This window comes from Macrobrachium nipponense, chromosome 20, assembly GCF_015104395.2.
Source record: "Macrobrachium nipponense isolate FS-2020 chromosome 20, ASM1510439v2, whole genome shotgun sequence".
NCBI lineage: Eukaryota > Metazoa > Arthropoda > Malacostraca > Decapoda > Palaemonidae > Macrobrachium > Macrobrachium nipponense.
This window is the reverse complement of record NC_061089.1, coordinates 72062831-72077083: the sequence shown is the minus strand read 5'-3', so window position 1 is coordinate 72077083 and position 14253 is coordinate 72062831. Positions and strand designations below refer to the sequence as shown.

General features: G+C 38.1%; 1 protein-coding gene and 1 pseudogene across 4 annotated transcripts in view; both read left to right on the top strand.

Annotated features, from left to right (window-relative positions):
- Window positions 1–14253, top strand: part of LOC135195017 (ubiquitin-like modifier-activating enzyme 1) — a 99105-nt gene that overhangs the window by 27199 nt on the left and 57653 nt on the right. Inside the window, exon 1 of one of the 4 annotated variants that reach the window (XM_064221341.1) lies at window positions 1273–1524. The exons of 2 other annotated variants lie outside the window; for them this stretch is intronic. The gene's annotated coding sequence lies outside the window, so the exon portion shown is untranslated. Of the gene's footprint in view, window positions 1–1272; window positions 1525–5904; window positions 5999–14253 lie in introns of those variants that run through there. One more of the 4 variants, XM_064221332.1, reaches the window with a different exon arrangement.
- The window catches only part of LOC135195515 (ubiquitin-like modifier-activating enzyme 1), a 139275-nt pseudogene that overhangs the window by 101235 nt on the left and 23787 nt on the right, over window positions 1–14253 (top strand).

Sequence of the window (14253 nt, the reverse complement as noted above, 5' to 3'; positions counted from 1 at the left end):
CCGGTTCCGTGTAACGTAAAAAAAACATACAAACAAAACAAACAAACAAGATGTCTTAACCTGCAACTTATACCTTGATTGAAATGAAATACCTTGCTCCTCTCCCCAGTTGCAGACCCATTCCTCAGAGGACCCACTGGGTTGATTATTTATTCATGGCCATGTGTTGCATCATGTTGGGTATGTTGTGGGGTGTAGCAGTCTTATGAGGACCTCGGTCCCGTTGCCTTCAGAGCTGAAGGTTACGCTACTTTTTGGGGGGTAGGGGGGGTTTGCTGGAGGTGTTTGTTAGCGCCTTGTTGAATTATTTTTAAGAAGGTTGCAAGATGTTGTTAATGTGTCGGATACACTGATGGTTATCCTTTTTTAAGATTGCTTGGATTGTTTGCAACATTATAACATGTTGCATACAAATGGTTTGTTCTTTTAAGATGTTCTGCAACTCGTTAACGTGTTGCAATCATTTTTTTAAAGATTCTTTGCAACTTGTTACAGTGTTGCTTGCACAAATGGTTAACTTTTTCTTATAGATATTGTGAATGATTTTTATTACCTAGTTCTGTTTATTGAATTTACCAGCGTCATCGTCAACTCCCAGTACACGTCATGTATTTTATCGCTTCATTGATCCAGAAGCTTCTTCGACGTCATTCTCTCTCTCTCTCTCTCTCTCTCTCTCTCTCTCTCTCTCTCTCTCTCTCTCATTCGTATCGTCGTTCGATTTTATGAGGGAAAGAGACTGCTTCGATAGCATATTCTAGAATGTTACCATATCTTATCGCCAGATCTCCAAATCTATAGATTAGTTTAGGCGTCACTAGGTTATATCACCCTACTTAACGTGGCTGGTGTTTTAGGAAGTACGTACATACGTACGTACATATGAATACACATCGAAGACAGATGACATTTTTTACCAACTCATGCTCCTTTACAGCTGTCTTTACGGAGCACGCAACACTTCTCAAGGACAAAGTACACTTAGAATTGCACCTGTGATGTTACAGGTACTTACGTCATGGGAATATAAATTTCTTATCTGCTACGTATCCGTGATAGTGGGTAGTCTGGACTCCGATGAAAGTCATGGTCTTGGTAGTGTTGATGTCTGCAGTTTGCCAAGTCAACAGTGATACGCTTTATTTGCCACCATTGGGTACGGGTTGGTCGAAGCATGGTTTTTTTTTTTTTTTGTACTTTTTCGACTCCACAATATTCAGATAGTTGGTTAATTTTTCATGTGGCGAATCTCGCAGTGCCGTGGTAGTATTCTTTGTTTACACTTGAACTGGAAAGTTGATGTTGAATAAGTCCATGTGACCCGTACAAGATATATAATGATATATTCGTGATTTATGGTATGGAGAATTGTTTGCCCTTTGTGACATATATAAGAAGTGGTAGCTACTCTGTCCGTAATTATTGATAAAGTGTAAGGGCTTTCTTAATGTCCGTGGACGTACTTACATTCCGTATATAAATCAGAGGATATTGCGCAGGGTCGACTTAATTGCGACTTGCCAGGTGAGTGATGTGACTGATGTATTGTTCCATCCATCTTTTTCCTCCCACAATAATCACGTTTCTATTGATTGGATGACCTTCGCGTAGGCAGAAATATCTTTTGAGGTTTTGGTGTTTTTATATCGGACATACGTCGACGATAGATATACTCCCTTGCTTAAAGAGTAATGATTTTTTTCAATGGTAGCATGATTTGGCCTGTGGTTACGGAAGCTCCTCAATGGCGTGGTCGGTTTGGTCTTGGCCTGCCACCTCTTTGGCCGCGAGTTCGATTATCGGGCCTTCATTGGGGGGGGGGGGGGGGTTGTCAGAGATGTGTATATCTGGTGATAGAAGTTCACTCTCGACGTGGTTCGGAGTCAGGTAAAGCCGTTGGTCCCGTTGCTGAATAAAACCACTGGTGTTCCATGCAACGTGTAAATACTATACAAACAAACAAACAAAACCAACAAGCTTTTGGTTACGGTGTCACGATATAGGTTTTTTTTACAGAATCTTTTGATGAGATTGTCTCCCATTATGTTAAGTACTCGTCGGAGTAGTTTGCAGCGTGAATAAGGAAATTAAGACGAATGTCATGTCAGAGTGGCCTTCATTAGTAGCTAATGGGCTTAAGGATAATCGTTGTGGGGAATGGTAGAGGAGAGGCATTAATGGCGTTCTGCTGTGTGTGGAAAAGTGCTGGTCGATGGTAATTATTATTATTATATAAAGAATAAAGCGCATAACGCTCAAGTGACCTTGCAACCTAGGTCGTTATACTTTGCTCTCTCTCTCTCTCTCTCTCTCTCTCTCTCTCTCTCTCTCTCTCTCTCTCTCTCTCTCTCTCTCTCTCACACACAACCGGAAAGTAACTTTTTCTGTTCCCTAAAGTCTTAGGTAATGATTTTATGTAAGTTTTGGTGATGATTAGAAGCAAGCGCTCCTTTTATTCAGTTGACGTTAGAACTATTAGTTAATTTCAAGGAGAATTTATGATAAGAAAGAAGATACGAAAGAACTGCTAACCTCTGTCATCGAGAAACGTATTAATATTCTTCATGCGTAGTGGACGCTTGAACGTGCAACTCCTCATTGATGCTGTAATGAAGACATTAAAAACGTTTGTCATAGCTGTACTAATCTCTATGTTTGGCCTTCTAATATCAGTCCTCAGCTGTCAGAGACCCCTTAGGGTGGTAGTGCATTCAGTGCACCTCACGCAGTGCACAGTAGGCATAACTTAAGGTCCCTAGCTGCAACCCCTTTCCATTCCTTTTACTGTACTTCTATTCATATTCTCTCTTCCATCTTAATTTCCACCACCCTCTAACAAAGTGGAACTACGATAGTTTTCCATCTGTTACGACTTTTAAACCTCTTACTCTTCAATTTTCCTTCCGGAGCTGAATGACCTCATAGGTCCCAGCGCTTGGCCTTCGGTTTGCGGGCACTTTTGTATGCTTTTGTGGGGGCCACTATATAAAAATGTAGGTTCATGTTTTGTAGATAGTGTACAGAATTTTGAACTCAGCAGCCATAACGTTGAGAAGAAAAGTTCAAGAAACTTATTTGACCTGCGTCTTCCACCAATCAGCGACGCCCATTCAGTTACTAATGTTGACCTTGACCTTCACAGTAAAGGTAAGCTTTCGAAGGGACCGGTATTGTGTCGCACAGGCGCATTTAGATAGGCGAAAATTGTTGCGTCATCTACACTTGCAAGAACCGTAATGGAGTCATCATGTGTATACATTTCGTCAGTCGGATTGCTCTCTCTCTCTCTCTCTCTCTCTCTCTCTCTCTCTCTCTCTCTCTCTCTCTCTCTCTCTCTCTCAATGGCCTTTGCTGCCCCAGTGCTTGGTGTTACATCTAAACTTTATAAAACCAACTACCAACCACTCTCTCTCTCTCTCTCTCTCATCTCTCTCTTCTCTCTCTCTCTTCTTCTCTCTCTCTCTTCCAATGGCCTTGTGCCCCAGTGCTTGGGGTTACAATCTAAACTTTATTAAAAAAACTACAACCAATCTCTCTCTCTCTCTCTCTCTCCTCTCTCTCTCTCTCTCTCTCTCTCTCTCTCTCTCTCTCTATATATATATATATATATATATATATAATATATATATATAATATATATATATATTACTAATTGACCTCAACGTTTTAACGTTTTCTCTTGTAGCTGAAATATGTGACATTGGGCCACAAGGGGACATATGACTTCCCAGGACTAATATCTGACCACTCGAGTGGAGGTTGCTGGGTTATGCTTTATGGCCCTTTCTTGAAGTGCCACGGTAGGATTTCGTGTCAAAGTTGCCCCGGGGGCCACTCCGCTGAATTGGTGTGCTAGGTCGACTTCCGGTGTGTGGTGGGTGGAATAATTGATTGTGGTTCCAGTCTTCCGCTTGCTGAAAGCATCGAGTTGAGTTTCGAACGTACATCCCAACTTGGAAGTGAACGCGTATCGTGTTCTGGGAATATGAAGCAGTAGTTTAGTAAATGTTGAAACATTTAGAAGAATATCAATTTTGGTAATGTTTTGGTGAGTTAGGCTTATGTTCAGGAGTCAGTATAGTTTTGAGAATGAACGTATATTTTTATACACAAAAAATGTGTATACACATGACAGATTAAGTACATTTTTTCATCACATTTTGTAATATATTGAGAAGCAAATATTACTTTTAACCATGTGAGATGAAATGCTGTAATAATGCCAAGGATAAGTACCCATCTCAAACATCCTGAGATAGTCCACAGTGTTTTCCTCCCGAGGAGAGTCACCAGGTGGTTGTGGTGTGTGTGTGTGTGTGTGTGTTTGACCTCGTCGTATTGTGGACGAAACTTCATTATGAAACTTTGTCGGGGGATTAATTTCAACTTGGTGGCGCGGGCGTGATGGACTGCGAAGGCCGAGGGGGAAAGTTAATTGGAATGGTCCTGGTGAGGGGAAAGGACAGACGACAGACGACGAACGCAATGCGCAGCTTCCCCTCTCCAAACTTTTGAATCTGCTCAGGATTTGAAACTTTATTATGCAGCTGAGGATTTGAAACAACATTGATTAGCTTAGGAGTAGAAACTTTTTATTAATCAGCTGAGGAATTGAAACAACATGAATTAGCTGAGGATTTGGATTTTTTTCTTTTTAATCAGCTGAAGATTTGAAACTTGTTATTAATAATCAGCTGAGGTATAAAACTTATTGATCGGCTCAGGTTTTGGAAAGTGTTTTAAACAGTTGAGGATTTGAAACCTGTTATTAATCAACTGAGGATTTGGAACCTATTAGTTAGCTGAGGATTTAAAACCTTTTTTTTTTTTTTTTTATTAATCATTTGAGATTTTGAAAATTGTTAATCAGCTCATGATTTGAAACTTTGTTATTAATCAGCTGAGGATTTGAAACTGTTTGTGTTTGAAATTTTTATTATTATTCAGATGACGATTTGGTAATTCTAAGGAAGAGCTCTCCACTGAGATACTGTATTGTCTATTAATGAGTTTTGTTGGCTGACCAATGCAGTACCGATGAGATTATTACCGTCGTTTAAAAACTTCATTCGACTGCGAATGTTTCCAGTTTTCTTATATATAATATATATATATATATATATATATATATATATATACTATATATATATATTATATACAATGTGATGTGACCAATCTCTTGTTAGTGTTTATTTAGAAACTTTCAATATTAAAAGACGACATCAGCTCCGCCGCGTGACGTTTAACTGCATTTGTTGTGAGTAGCTTATATATATATATATATATATAATATATATATATATATATATATATATATTATATATATATAGTATTATATATGTATATATATATAGAATATATTGTATTATATATATGTTATATATATATATATATATATATATATAATATTATATGTATATGTAACTTTATATGATTCACAAAAACCAGCTCTTCCTTGTATTTTGTCTTATTGCCTTAGTATCGCTTAATCTTTTTTATATGAAGATGAAGATTGAGATTTCAAATTTTACAGGCATGTAAACTGTTCAATCAGCATGTTGTTTTTTTAATATATTATGTAAATGAATGAATGACGTTATAACCACCGTGCGAATTGTTCACTCGACTTACCCGTTCAGAGATCGACATTCGCTCTTCCTCCTCCTCCTACTCCTCCCTCCTCCTCCCTCTTCTTCCTCACCCCATCAGCTACCTGATAGATGGAATCTTAGTTGGTGTCTGCTAGGTGAGTGGAGTCGGTCGAAATGACCCCCCCCCCCCCCCCACCCTCCTCTCAATGGCATTATCGGGTGGGGAGGGAGGGGTGTGTGTGGCCGGGGAAGATGTTTGGACCGTGGTGGCCCCAACCAAACCCTAATGTTACAACTTGCTTTTGCCAGCCAGTGTGTGTTCAGTCAGTCTTCCGGTCGGGCGTTTCGCCATTAACGTCGTTGTGTGAACATGAGCCCCGAATCGTGTGCGGGATTTGGTTGCGACTGTGAATAGCGTCATTATTTCGTTGTTTTTATTTGTATTCGTGCTTCTAGAATTTTTTTTTTCTCTGTGAAAAATATTTTTCGTACGTGTTTGAGTTTCGTGACGTGATTTCTGTAAGTTTTTTTGTATATACTGTATGTTGTAAAATACAGTTAAAGTGAGACGAGATGTGCTGTGGAGGCGTTGGGATTCGACATAATTGTTGATTTTTTGTTGTGTAAAGCTGCAATTTCAAGTATATAAGGAAAATTCTGGTAAAGTGACGAACCTAGTGTGCGGTAGGCTCTTGGGATCATCTTGTTTGTAAATGTATTACGAACATTGTGTGTGTGTGTATATATATATATATATATATGTATATTATATATATATACTATATTATATATATATTATCTAACTTATATTTTATGTCATTGTTATATATATATATATATATTATATATATATATATATATATATATATGATACTTTTATATTTTATTTACTACATTGTAAGGTCCAAGTGTGAGCATACCAATTGAATTATGAACACCCTATCGAATATTCATTCAGACGTCTTGTAACACACACACACACACACACACACACACACACACACACACACACACACACGATAGTGTTTATTGTGCAAATTTTCAACTTACGAAGTAGAAAATATTCTTTTGTCCATGTAATGTTTGATGTGTAATTACTGAATTTATATTCCCATTTAAGGAAGGAAATCCAGAATAATTGCATCTATAAAACATCCCTTTAACAGTTGGTTTTATACGTTTGCAGTTTCGAAAGCTGACAAATGTAATATAGACATGCATATGTATAATATATATAGATACACCTATATAACCAAATATGTAAGTGTAAACTTAGTTACAGAATTTGCACACATTTGGGCCATGGGGGGTGTGGGGGGGGGATGCATACCTTAGGGGGCTTAAACCTTGAAGTTTGTTTCTAAAACCTAGCGTGCGTTCCTATGGCAGATTTAATTTTCAGTTTTCATTGGAATGTTTGTGACCCCATTTCAATCTCTCTCTCTCTCTCTCTCTCTCTCTCTCTCCTCTCTCTCTCTCTCTCTCTCTCTCTCTCGTTCTTGTTTGAAAGGCTTTAGCCGAGATTCGTTTCAGCATTAAGTATTGTAGGAAAAAGTTGTAGTATTCCTGTTTTTCTACATCAGTCTGCCTACCAACATCATTTTTTTTTATCTGCAAAGATATTTTTTTTAACATCAGATAAGATTGTCGAGATCTTTTTCGACGCTTAAGTATTCGGTGTTTGCTAGGTCAGGTTGTCTACCAATTTCATTTTTATCTCTGCCATGAGATTTTCATCAAAGTTTGTAGGCAGATTGACGTGAAAGCTAATGGATTAGTTTCGAATAAGATTGCAGAGAACATCCTCTCCTTCTGGTCCTAAACCCCTGACAAAATCTGTGAAGATTTGACGATTTTTGGGTGAAAGAACTACGTTATACGCCAAGGATTAGTTATCTGAAGGAAGTCATGCAAGGAAAGCCCCACTAAATTTCTTCGAAGTTGTTTTATCCTTTCTCCAGATACTAATCCTTTGAAATGGAGACCATGCTGAAAACATGTCAATTTATGACTAATTTTTTCATAGTTTTTTTATTTTATATAAAGTTTGAGAGAATTTTTATATTTCTCTTCATTCACCCTATTTTAAAGACCGTAGGCTTTTTAGAAGAACCTTGAATTTTATATCCACATCATTGTTTTTATCGGAATATATAAGAAGGTAATTTGGAGTCTACTTTTGATGACCATATGCACTTACATTTAGTTGGAATATAGGATTGGGTATGAAAGTATTGTTAATATTGTTGAAATAATCCGATCTATTTTCCTATAGGGACCAAGTACAGTAACGCACACCGCCCCAGGCAGGCTAGCCGCCAGTCTGATTCATAATGGCTCTATAAACTTCGGATTAATGAGTCCTTTGATTCTCACCTGCCTTTGATGTTATAGCATTATTCCCCCCTCCCTCTTTATTTCTGTAAGAAGAACCTGTCCCGTGGGCCCTGTCCTTGTACGATATATCGTTTCTAATTGAGCCCCACAGTAAGGGTGACCTTGTGTGAAAACGGGGAGTGAGTGTTCTTCGCGTGTGGCGATAACGGCTCAAGTGGAATGTTTTATCGGACTTGTAATCTATAAAGGAGAGCCTGTGGGGGTTGTTGAATGGTAAGTGAAGTGAAGAAGCAACTTTTGGTGAGCTTGTACTTAAGCTGCCCCTGCCCCTAGGTTATCAGTGTCTAGTACCTGTGACATATGTAGTTGTAGTATTGGTTTTGTTGCCTTCGAATTCAAAATCAGTAATCTATTATGTCTTGGTAAAATACATGGCAAAAATAAATTATAAGAGGTATGCTGGTCAAAAATGCATTAGATGTCACGAGTGATTTCATGATAATGTTTATGAATTTAATTTTGAAGTTTAATGAAATTTGGCACAGCTGAAATGTGTATCGTAAGATGTGCTACTGGCTCAACATTGAGTTATGAAGTTCTTTAATTTAATGGTGTATCTAAATAGGGAAACAACTACGCATGTCTTGTGATTTTCAGCCGCTTTATACTCTGATCATAATGCTTGGCAGTGCGTAGACTGCCGAATCGTAGACTGTCGGTACTGTCAACGTTATCACCATAACGATTGGTTTCAAAAAGATTCCCAGAATTGTTTCAGAAAGGAGTAAAACGTTTTCACATTTATCATGCCTTGATTAACTAGTTGCAACATATCCGGATTCGTACGCAGTTTAAGTATCCTCTTGTCGCTATGTCGTGCTCGACTTTGGCCAAAGGAGCTACTACGCCTTTGTGTGTGTGTGTGTGAAATGAGTTTGTTATAGATAAAAAAAAACACTTTTGTGCAAACTAAATAAAAAAAACACTTTTGTGCAAACTAAATGTAAATATGATATTGCAACATATGCAATGTTTTGTCAATAAAGAATAATTATGATAATGTGTGTGAGTGAATCAATCCTATTTTGGATAGAGCACGTTGATGGACAAGTCTTACTATCACGGTTAACTCTCTCTCTCTCGTCAATCTCTCTCGTCTCGTCTCTCTCTCTCTCTCTCTCTCTCTCTCTCTCTCTCTCTCTCTGAAGAGATTACGTAAGAGAGCTAATTCAGAAGCTATGGGGAGAGGCATAATCTTGAGAAGGAAGGAGAAAGTATCCACCGAGCTGAATTGTTATCTTCCGTAGGCTACTATACGCGCTCTAACTTAACCTGTTCTAACTGGAGCATATCCGTTTGGCGGCTGCTTCGCCAAATATAGCAAACGAGACCCATCAAGGCATTAACCAAATACCCTTATACTGGTCACGCTCACATGACCACCTGTCATTACGACCACTTTTTGCATGGCTTGAGGCTTGTTATTGTCGTTAGCCACTCTTCGTAGTTTCGTGAATTTGATCGTTAACTTATTTGGTATGTTTTTGCTTTCATGACCTTCTCCTCCTCCTGCGTAGTGTTTTGGTCGAGGGACACGACCTTCCAAGAGAAAAGTCGATACCGTTTAATATGGAATTGCATACCGCTACCGAGCGAGCGAGTGCGCTCGTATGTCTTTTCAAGTATGCGAGAGGTCCTTGGCTTGTATTAAATGTTTATTTATATTGCTGATACACTTCAGCCATCTAATATCTTACGACATTTCCAATTTCCTATTTTATATTCATAAAGAATCTGCCTTGATTAAACAGAGACAGGTAATGAACGTCTCAAGGGGCGCCTGGGATTCAGATATCATCGATAAAGTTTTCCTTCAACCAACGCTTAAGAGAGTTAAAGAAGGATTATCAGTGGAAGTGACCTAAATTGGCTTAACTGTGGATGGATCTCTTGGTATAAATAAATACCACCTTTTCTGTAACTTTCCTCATTCATCTACCTGAAGAGAGAGTCAGCAGTCTCTGAGATATAGTATTTTCTCGACATTTTGGCATTTTTATGGGCTCCTTTTATTATAGGGAATTCTGTTGTAACAGGACATTTATACCAGTCATATATATATAATATATATATATATATATATATATATATATATATATATATATATATATATAATGTGTGTAGTATATGTATGTATGTATGTATATTGCGGACACACTTGTACCATCGATAATAAGTAATTTCCATTACCTACCTGACTTTACCCTTAAGTCTACAAATCCAATAAATGACACGAATTTATCTTAATTTCCTCTTATGTTTTTTCTTTGGCTGTTATAGGTATTTTTTATATCAATGCAGCTGCTTCAGCTATCTAAAATTATTAAATCATTATTAAATTATTTATCAAATTAAATTGCTTTAATGTGGATATTTGATTATAAACTCCTCACCTCTCTCTCTCTCTCATTGCGCTGGCCTACATATCGAACGAAGTTCCATAGTTTCTGTATTGCTTGACGGCCATTTCCCAGTAATAAAATCGAGGCGAGGCATTTTCTGTGTATTTAACTTGAAGTTGGTCACGCTGGTGGTAAAAGCATGCAAAGGCAATATTTATTCTGCGTGTATGCAAGTTTGTGGATTGTAAGCACAGCAAAGTAAATCGTATTGCTTCCCCGTTACGCCCTGTTTAATTACTTACGATGTTGATAAATCTCCTTAATTGGAGTCGAGTAGTTGTGTCGAAGATTGTATTACAATTCTCCTCCTAAGTGCTTGTATGGAGAGCAAGGGAGTTCCTTTTAGAGTTGTAAATGAAAACTGCACTCCCATATTGGGAGCAGTAACACGTAAAACCTCATTTGCCCATTTGTTAAGAATCATTACCTCGTTGATTTGAGTCGATTTGTATCGATGTATTACAATTCTCGTTTTTGGTGCTTGTACGAAGTGCCAGAGAGTTCCTCTTCAAGGTAAAACTCCGGCAACCCCCCCCCCCCCCTCCTGATGTTTGTCGTGAGCAACAAGAGGTAAAACATCGTTAGGCTCTTAAATCAGCGTTACCATCAATTCGTTATTGCAGTGCCCCGTGTGTTACGTATAGCGACTATCACCCAGCAAATGAACGACGTCTCCGGCAGTCGCGTGAGGACAGGCCCTTCGTGGTCACGCCATTCCGTGATGGACCATCCTCGGCAAATTGCACTCTAGTGACGTCAGACAGGGGTGGGAGAGGGTAGGGCCTCCCTCCTTCTCTCTGGGTCAGATTTTATAAAGGGTCCCCGGGTCAGTTTGCAACACTGGCGATATACGTCTCGCTCGCAGACTTGTGTTGAGGACTTGAAGTATGTGTCCAATTTATTTTTTTTAATTGCCGTAGGAGATAATGAATGTAGAAGAGGAACAGTTGTTGCCATGTAATCTTGTCGTAAGCTGCTTCTGCCTCTGCGACGTTTCCAAGGTGATTTGGCTCTGTGGTGGTGGTGTCGTCGTCGTCGCTTCTGGAAGTACCGGAGAGAGTGTTTCCTATGCAAGTCTATAATAATGATAGACCTTGGGTGTCGTCGATACGTGGTAGTCGATATATATAAAAGTTCGGTTGTGGGTGATTCTGACGTCGCGGGTTTGTAAGAGGGCACTGGTTTAAGGTTGGAAGGTTTTTATATTGTTACGTGCATATTGTACGGTGATGATTTGTTTGATCTCGAGATATGCATTTTCATATATAAAAAGAGTATATATGTGTGTAGACGTACGTTTCCTACACTTTCCCATAGTTGCCTGACATTTTAAACGTGTGTATATGTATGTATGTATATATATAGTATATACATATACATAGTCATTCACACTTTTAAAAGTGTCGGGCAACTAGAGGAAAGTGTAGATGAGAACGAACTGGTTTATCGATCCATACCTTGGTTCTCACCCACCACCGCCACCACTACCTCCACACTAAGAGCACCCTCATCTTAACTATTTCTTCCTATGCTATTTTTTTTTTCCCCGAGATAAACCCCATCTTCTCCTCCAGGTGAAAGTAAGAGTCGTGTTATTTATTATTTATTTATTTTATTTAATTATTTATCTAATATTTTTTTTGTAATTTGTGCTGTTTCTAAGGAAAGATTCCCCTTTTGTTGTTGTCGGTTGTCCATAACTGACGTTTTAGCCGGTATTGACGCCATTGAAGTGGTGAGACACTCTCTTCTCTCTCTCTCTCCTCTCTCTCTCTCTCTCTCTCTCTCTCAACTTGAGTGGCCCAGAGGTGAATTATTTATTAGCACGCTTTGGCTTTTAGTTTTGATTGCAGTGCTATGTATTTGCAACAGTTAAGAGTTGTAGGGGAAGTGCTCTCATGTTCATGTTGATCTTTAGACAGGAAAGCCGTACAAATGACCATTGCACAGGTTTTTTTTTTTCTTTACAGATCAACATTAAGTACTTTTTGTTTTACAGATCAACATAAGTACTTTTTTTTTTTAGAGAGAGATCATCATTAAGTACTAGTTTTGTGTACTTTTAGGTTCATGTCCTGGTTAGAATTACTTGGATTTTTCTTCACTCTATAACTCGGACTGAAAGAGGCATAAAATATGCGACCTCCACAATGAATAAATTGTATAGTGGCCACTTACTTGCACATTATTGTCTCGCGTAATAATTGAGCGGAATGTCAGTGTATCTGATTTTTTAAAAAGTTGCTCATTTCACTTGAATGGACATGCAGTGAAGGGGACGTAGTGTGTAAGATAAGCTGCCTTTATTCTTTGAAGTGCAAATTTTATGATCTGGTAAACAGAGGCTTTATTTTCTGCGTAAGTGGAAACCATTCAACTGTGGAGGATCTGGACGGATTAATTGAAGCGTACCATCTGCGTGCGTTGCTTTAAAAGAAAAAAAAATTGTATTCTTGCACCTTTGAAACAGAAGTGGTTGGCATAATACTGCATGCGTTTTTTGCCATCTAAAATAACAGAAGTTCAAGGTCATAGTTTGTTCATGTCGACGAAAGAATTATTTTTCCCTTGCTGATAATTGAACACCGGGAAACATGGCAAAAAAATAAATAAATTAAAAAAAATATTAAAAAAAAATTGTAAAAAATAATTTTGATTCTTAATCGCGAAATCTATTGTCTTAATATTGCATTATACTGAACCGTGTTCCAAGGACATATGGCCTAAATCGGTGTCATGCTGAATGACTCTGTGCGTCCCAGTGCTTGGCTTGATGCCAATATCATTTATTCCCATTCCTGTTGTCATGCTGATGTTCTCAGAGCGTTAAAATTCTCTCTCTCTCTCTCTCTCTCTCTCTCTCTCTCTCTCTCTCTCTCTCTCTCTCTTTTAAGAACATCTTGTTTTCGAGTTGATTTCGGGCTGAGGAGTTTTTCCAAGACTAGAACAATCACATGTTTTCGACAACTCTGATATTAAATTTAACTACTATTTGTTAAGAATAAATTTCAGTCCCCCCCCCCCCCCCCCCCCCTTTTTTTTTTTTCCTGATGTTTTCGACAGCTGTGATGGTAAACTTTACTACTATTTGTTAAGAATAAATTTTACTACTATTTTTTATAATAATCTCTCTCTCTCTCTCTCTCTCTCTCTCTCTCTCTCTCTCTCTCTCTCTCTCTCTCTCTGATTTCTATAGCCCATAAATTCCTCATTACTATTATGAATAAAGTTCGCGCTCTTTTCAAAAGTATCATTATCACATATTTTTGGCAACCCATATATAGTATACAAAAAAAACCATCATTACTGGTGTTCATAAATTTCAGGATTTTTTCCAACAATAAAACAAGAAGACATTTTAGCGTTCTTCCATGAAGAGAGCGATCACAGCTGAGGTGAAACCTTATTACTATTTATATTTATTAAGAATTAATAATAGAACGGTCACATGTTTTCTAGAACTGAAATTAAACCTGTTAAGCATAAATCTCTTCAGGAACACCTGTTTTTTTTAGTTAAATGCGGTCTTGACTGGTTTTTCCTTGAAAGACAAATCACATGTTTTCGACAACTTGAGATTAAACTTGGCTACTAATTTTCTAAGAATAAATTGTAGTATTTTACCAAGAATAGAACCACGACATGTTTTCGAAAACCCATAAAAAAACCCCCCCTCAATTGTTAAGAACAAATTTCAGTCCCCATCGCATGCCCCCTGATTTTGACGTATAGTATTAATGCTAGACTTTCGGGGACTAACAACAAAAGGAGGTTAAACACAAAGGGTTGTGTTTGGGTCGTTGTCTCTTTAAGAGCTGACTTACCAAAGGTCAAGGTTGTGCGTGTGTGCTTGCTGGCTGGCT